We start from the raw sequence: 7,578 nt of genomic DNA on the forward strand, positions 1-7,578 counted from the left end.
AAATTATTTGCTGGGTAATACATTTTTCTATTGAAATCTTAATTATTGTTGTAAAATATTTGATAATTTTCTCTTTTTTTCTGCAAATAGGTTGAGAAATATCTACCTTTGCTATTTTAAATTTAATTATATTAAAATGGGAATTTGTTTAAACAAAATTTAGCTGCTGGTGACAGAATTTTTAGTGCAAATATACAAAACATGTGTAGGATTGTGTACATATGTATTAGGATATTTATGTATGTATTTATGTTCTTTTATAAAGAATACATAAATAAATGTGTACATACTTTCTTTTAGAAAGAATTTGACAAAATATTGCCTGTGAACAAAAATAAATATAAGCACTTGAAATTTGTTTAAAATGTTCAGATTTTGGGGAATTATTTTATTTTCATTTAGTGGACAATGTCGTAGACAAAATAAATTTTAGGAAGGGGTTGAATTTTTTTCTGTTATTGAAATATTTTTAATTATTAGTAACTCAGCAAAAAAAAACTTTAAATTATGGTATGAGTAATCTAGGTAATGTAGTTATTAAATACATTACATGGTAATAAGTAGTCGTTACCAATAAAAATTTGTAATTTTTTTTAATGGGATTTGTAGGTAATTATCTACAGCATTTGTCCAATAAAAAACTTTTGTGGTTCGAATCCTAGTTGATACCAGTAACTGATACTGAGTTAGCGGATATACTAATAAAATTAGAAATAACTGTAGAGACGAGTTTAAATTCGGGAAGGTTTGGTATAAGCTCATTTATAACCAGTTATTTTTTGAATCTTGTCGAACAAAAATAATTAGTTATTCACCCCAAAAGTAAGTACTTCCCTTTTTCTCCAATATTACTTGCCTGGTTACCGGGTAAGTAAAGTTTTTCCTGGGAAGTTTAATAATGAAAATGGGCTTTATACGAAAGCTATATTTCAGATCTCTCTTGAAACATTATTTGCATATCGTGTAGGAAGGGTTAAGAAAAACCTTTCATTTGTAATGACTATTGCATTTGAACCGAAGTCAAAACAAGGACCCCTATTAAGTCAATAATGGTCTTAAAAATACTTTGAATTGTGTTCAGCAGTCACTACCACTGGAGTAATATACTGAAGAAAACTTTATTCTAATAATGTATTTCGATTTTGAAGTTTCCTCCAATATATTCGAAAATGGATCAAATTTGATAAGCGAATACTATATCAAACATCTCTAATATCCCATTAGCGGTTCATGAATATTTGCATTTCCAAAATATTTGTTCAATATTTCTCATATTATATTGTTTATAAACAATAAAAGCTTTACGTTTTCAAATCTATCCAATTCTTAGGTTTACAAAACAGTAGAAGTATTAAAAAAATAAACATAACATAACATACACGACATCCTTTCCATAAGCAGTCCTTTTCAAACTTTTCTAAGGAACCTATACTCATAAATATATAGTAATGTTTAAACAATACATACATCTACAGTATAAAAGTAAAACAGCTAAAGCTTTTTAGTCCTTATTCATATTAAGCTCATTTTGTTTTACACTCTCATTCTGCTCCTATTCTATTGTGTATTTGTGAGTATTTCACATACCAACAACCATTATTTATAAAGTTCGAACTTTCTCTGTTTATTTATTTATATTTTTTCGTTTATCCTTTCATCCGTTACTTCATAACAGAATCAATGGGTAAAATGTTGGAAGGGGGGTTTAGAACAAGAAGAATCACAACAAAAATATACATAAATCTTAAATTTAATCACATTATCCTTGATTTCGATGATTTCATTGGATATCTTAGCTGGTTCATATTAAATTCAATGTTAACATTGAAATATCCTTCAAGGCGATTTCTGTTTTTGTATTTTATAAAACTTTAGCCACAAAGAATCAGTAATCCAGGGTCCAATTCTTTGTGGCAAGTTTTCAGAAATGAATTATTTAACACCATGGCAACCAAACCATAATATGTTGTTTTAAAATTTAAAGGGGGGCTTTTGGTATTGTTCACTATGCCACTGACTCTGCACACCCGCTTCTGTTGCGTTGGATACACAAATATTCACACAAACACACACATTATTTTCTTAAGATTCTTTTCTATTTTTCATTTTCTAATTGAAATTTTTTTCAAAAAACAGACTTTTTCTTCTTCAGAAGTATAAAAAAAAAACAAAATATTCACAAAATTATCACCGCGGTGAGCTGTTCGTGTGTATATATTTAGACACATCGTCGAACGAACGCTGCCGATCAGCTCGCACCAAGCCAAAAATAACACTCGCACTGGCCTGGGATCATGAATTTTTTCAAATTTCACATAATTTTTCATAGAAAATTGAAAATTTTTGAAATTTTTCCTAGGAAAAAGGATTTTTCATAAATTTTACAAGGATTTTCGTGAGAATTTTTAGCACACGTGTTTTGCAATCACCACGCACTCCGGTTAGTATTCATTTCAATATGGATTTTCCACGTTTTCCAAGATTTTCTATAATACATATAGATTTTCACAATAAAATTATTCACTAACACCCGTTTTTATCGTGGCCCACAAGGAGGCAACTTACTTTTCGTGTCGATATTTCTCTTTAGACTGAATGTGGAAGACATTCGTTGCTGTCTGCATGAAAAATTATTCGGCAAATAGTTGAAACTACAACCACAGTTACACAAATATCTACACACACACACTCATATACGCTCGCCCCAAAAAGACTTGCATGCATGTACGTACTTAAACCGTTAGTCTGGAGCATTTCGTTCTCATTTAGTTGTTTGACTCTTTCATTTTTTTTGTTGTTTTTCGTTTACTTCGTTATTTTCTAATGAATTGTGTGAGAGGTGTGGGCCAATGTGTCAATGGTATGGGTGGGAAATAGAATAAAGGAAAGTAAAGAAATGGTTGCGTGTTTTTAAATTATTTGTTTTTCTTTTCTCATTCTCATCAGCTGTTTGTGTACTTACTTAGTATCTGTGTAGTAAACATGTGGGATTGATTGTATGTGATAAATATGAAACAGAATTTGTTGTGTTTTCTTCTTTTTGATTTGTTTTTGTTTTGATTCGGCGTAATTTGAATATCCAGTATTTAGATATTTTTGTATGCGGTAAGATCGAAAGTGCAAAACAATGTTGTCAATGTTTTAATTTTGATTTTAGTGGAAAATAAAATGTTTGGTTGTATTTACGGTGAACATAATAATTATTACTTTTTATATCAACTATGCGATTTTAGTAAGCTATTTATAAAGTTTAATTTTATAGTAAAAATAGGTTTATTTTTTAGATGGGACCCTCTTTAATAAACTTTTTTTGTTATTTCAGGTAATATACCTACACACATATATTAAAGTTAGCTTTTGTGTACTCGCCATCGATAAATTTGTCATTCCGTTTGCAATACAACAGTATGTTGGTCTCAGATCCACAAAATATTTCGTTTCGTTATCTTAGACAGTCTGTCTATTGAAAGACAATTATCAGGTATGGTCAACAAAAACTCTCTAATAACTAAATGTTATCTTTTAAAATTTGACATAAAGAAGTTTTATAGAAACCAAAATTCCGAAAAACATCCCGATGTTTATGTTAATATAGAACTATTGTAATGAAATTCATCATTAGCCTAATGAAGTCTTGCGCCAATATTTCATTTGGTAACTGAATGTCGTATTCAAACTTCGAAAGCAGTACCGCATCGCCCATTCCGTAAAGGCTATATTGTGCCTTGGCACAAAGAGAAAGGATTATTTTATACATGTGATATAGCGCACAGTGATATAGTACAGGGAACAGAGGAAAATAAATCGGTACATATTAAACTGTTAGTATTATTTTAATGATTTCACATGTTTTTAGATGAGGTATTGTTGAGATTAAGCTTTGAATTTTAATCTGATGGGCACACCGAGGGCAAAGCCAGATCTCCAAAATGTTTAAACGATTATATTTCTACGCTTGTCATCCATATTTGCATTTGAAACAGAAATTTTTAACTATTTAACGCCCTAGGCTCACGCCCTAGGCATCATATAACTATTTGTTAATAGAGTTTTTGAACTTTAAAATCTAACTCGCTATAACCAGTGTTCTTTACTACCCTCATCGTAATTTAATAAAATAAATATTATTATTGTAAATATCAAAAAGCCCCCTTTTAGAGAACTCTATAAGTTTGATTTTACTATTCTATTCTCAATATTACAGACAATCAAAAAAAGCAGTTGAAGAACGAAAAAGTAACAGACAATGAATTTTTATAGATTTTCATTAAATCAGGATGATTTTCAATATTATAGAAAATTAAAAAGGTATTAGTAAAAGAACAAAAAAGTACCAGAAAGTATCGTTTTTTAATTTTCGTTCAATCAGGATACTGCGTGTTTAATTTTATGTTTATATATCAATATATATCAATATTTTAGAAAACTTAAAAAGTATCAGCTGAAGTACGATACTTTTTTATAAAATTTCATGTTCCTATGGTCAATATTATAGAAAATTCAAAAAGAACGAAAAAGTACCAGAAAATACTTCAGTTTAAATTTTTATTCACTCAAGTCTCTAATAGAAAACTGAAAAAGTACCAGTTGAAGAATGAAAAATTACCACGTTACATGCTTAATTTCATATTTCTAGGATCAATATTATAAAAAAATACAAAAAGTCCCTTTTGAAGAACGAAAAAGTTCCAAAAAGTCCCCTTTTATAGGTTATGACTTAATCCGGGCTCTACATGCTTAATCTCATGTTTCTAGGTTAAAAATAATAAAAAATTTAAAAAGTACCAGACGAAGAACGAAAAACTACCAAAAAGGCCCTTTTATAGATTATAATTTTTTCCGGGCTCCACATGTTTATTTTTATGTTTCTTGGTTTAATTTTATAGAAAACTCAAAAACTACCAGTCGAAGTGCGATAAAGTACTAAAAAGTCCCCTTCTTTAGATTCCCATTTACTCCAGACTCAAAATGTTTAATTTCATGTTTTTAGGTTAAATTTTTGTAGTAAACTTAAAAAGTACCAGTCGAAGAACGAAAAAGTACCAAAACGTCCCCTTTTATAGATTTTAATGTACTCCGTGCTCTACATGCTTAATTTCATGTTTCTAGGTTCAAATTTATAGAAAACTCAAAAAAATAATAGTCGAAGTACGATAAAGTACCAATTTATAGATTCTAATTTACTTCAGGCTCTACATATAACACCCCATTAGCATATTTAGTGTTTCTAGATCTAAACATTTTATCTTAATTGGATCATTGTTTTTGAATAAAATCAAATTTCCCATTTTTACCCCTTATGGTACTTTTTTCCTCCCCATTAACGAAATAAAAATTCTATTCCAAAAAGTTGCATCGTAGTGGGAGCCCCTTATTATGTATTCATATATACTTATACTTAAGCTAATAAACCAAAAACAATGTTTTATGAAAAAAGGACCAAAAATAGGTTGAATTTTCACCCTTATACCTCCGAATATCCAAAAAGTACTAAAGTCATATTTTTATTTTTCCGTTAAGGTATGAAGGAGTCAAAAATATTATTTGAATGTTCACTGTTTTAAAAGATACTTGGGGTGCAAAAGAGTACTAAAATAAAGTTTTTACCCGTTTATTCCCTAAATGGACCGAAAGTACCAGCCACCGCTTATTTTTTAAATGAACGATGATAAGCTTTAAACTGTTTTAATATCTTTTCTAGTTAAGGAGATATGAGGTTACCGAATTTACCCGTTTTACCCTATATTACCCCCTAATCATTCGAATTTCCGTCTTAGTGGATGATGAATCAGTCAGTCAGCCAGTAACGTTAGAATTTTATATATATAGATAAATAGATCTTAATAGTTTGGAATCTTTTTCTTTCGAATATTGTAAGTACGAAACTATTAAGAGTTTATTAAAAATATTACTTGAAAGAAATTGTAGGATTATTCTTAACCCTTAAGGGAACGAACTAAACCCTTAAGGGTTAAGAATAATACTGAATTACTAAGAATTGTGACGTAATGTGATGGAATCGAACACGGCGCGCCTTGGTGTAGACTCAGCGTGTCAATTCTATAAAATATTTTTTCAAAGGAGAATTTCATTGCAGACCAGTGTTATTGAAACAAATTATAAACGAAATGAAAATAGTTTTAAAAATAAATATTCCTTTTCCTATGTATATATTTTAAACTATAGATATAGGTCAACATTTTAAATGGTCAGTTTTATGTTTTATAACAAGAAAAAGCAAGTGCCACGTCAAGAAAAAGTATAAATAAATATTATCTTTTATAATTTATTAATAAAAATCACGACTACTAAAATACAAACATTTTACTCTTATATATATACATACAAATATGTACATACATATACTTAGGCAAATGTATTATACAATATACGTGGAAATATTCTATTAAATAATTTAACGAAATGCCAAGATCAATGCTAAATGTTTGAGCATGCGAATATTGGAATATATTACAGTGACAATTAAAATGTATTTGATATATTTTATTATACCCTACACCACTATAGTGGGAATGACTTTAAGTTCAAAATTCACTTATAAACACTAGTATCACGATGAAATTCTGCACAAATACTTTAATGTTAACGTAGATCCCTCTACCAAAATGTATAAGAATAAGTCCATATTTACCCTTGCCCCTATAGGACCCCTCTTTTTTTTGAAAATCTCTTTTCTCAAATTGTTAAAATATTTCGGAGTTAAAATAAAAAAAACAAGTAAGAGTGTTATATTCGGCTATGCCGAATCTTATATACCCACCATCAAACCTCGTTTGACTCGAATGAAACTTACTTATGTCGAATTTCATCTATATACTCGTATTTTTAGGCCAGTTATAAGCGTTAAAGTAATTTTCTGAAGTGGACCTTATATAGGGGGATAGGGTCAATTTTGGGTCGATCCTCATAAAATTTGGTTGACAGAATTTGGTTCGTATTAAGTTTATTTGTGTCGAATTTCATCGCAACACTCGTATTTTTAAGCCATTAATGAGCGTTGCAGTCATTTTCTGAAGGGGACCTTATATGGGGGGTGGGGTCAATCATGGACCGATCCTCATACAATTTTTTAGATAGATTTTGACTCGTATGGAACTAACTTATGTCGAATTTCATCTATATACTAGTATTTTTAAGCCAGTAATGAGCATTAAAGTCATTTTTTGAAGGGGAACTTATATGGGGGGTAGGGTCAATTATGGACCGATCCTCATAAAATTTTGCATAGTGATTTTGGATCACTATGTTAAAGCTGCTTTACGAGGGGCCACTTGTATGGGGGGCTATCCGAAAACGTGGACCGATATTGCCCATTTTCAATACCAAACAAACCTTACCTATAAGAAATATTTATGTGAAATTTCAATCCTCTAGCTCTTTCCATTCCATATCGTGCTTTCAACAGACAGACAGACAGACGGACAGACATGGCTAGATCGTCTTAGAATTTAATGACGACCCAGAATATATATACTTTTGTGGGTCTATGACCAATATTTCGATGTGTTACAAACGGAATGACAAAATCAATATACCCCCCATCTTTTTTGATGGTGG

General features: G+C 30.0%; 1 protein-coding gene across 1 annotated transcript in view; it reads right to left on the reverse strand.

Moving 5' to 3' along the window:
• Nucleotides 1–2,614, reverse strand: part of LOC119615090 (ryanodine receptor) — a 109,023-nt gene extending 106,409 nt beyond the window's left edge. Inside the window, exon 1 of the mRNA XM_037971251.1 lies at nt 2,566–2,614. The gene's annotated coding sequence lies outside the window, so the exon portion shown is untranslated. The remainder of the gene's footprint in view (nt 1–2,565) is intronic.
• Between the last annotated feature and the right edge of the window lie 4,964 nt (nt 2,615–7,578).

The sequence above is a fragment of the Lucilia sericata genome, unplaced genomic scaffold (genome assembly GCF_015586225.1).
Source record: "Lucilia sericata isolate MDLA Ls3-8-SP2 unplaced genomic scaffold, ASM1558622v1 Contig000046F_arrow, whole genome shotgun sequence".
Classification (NCBI taxonomy): domain Eukaryota; kingdom Metazoa; phylum Arthropoda; class Insecta; order Diptera; family Calliphoridae; genus Lucilia; species Lucilia sericata.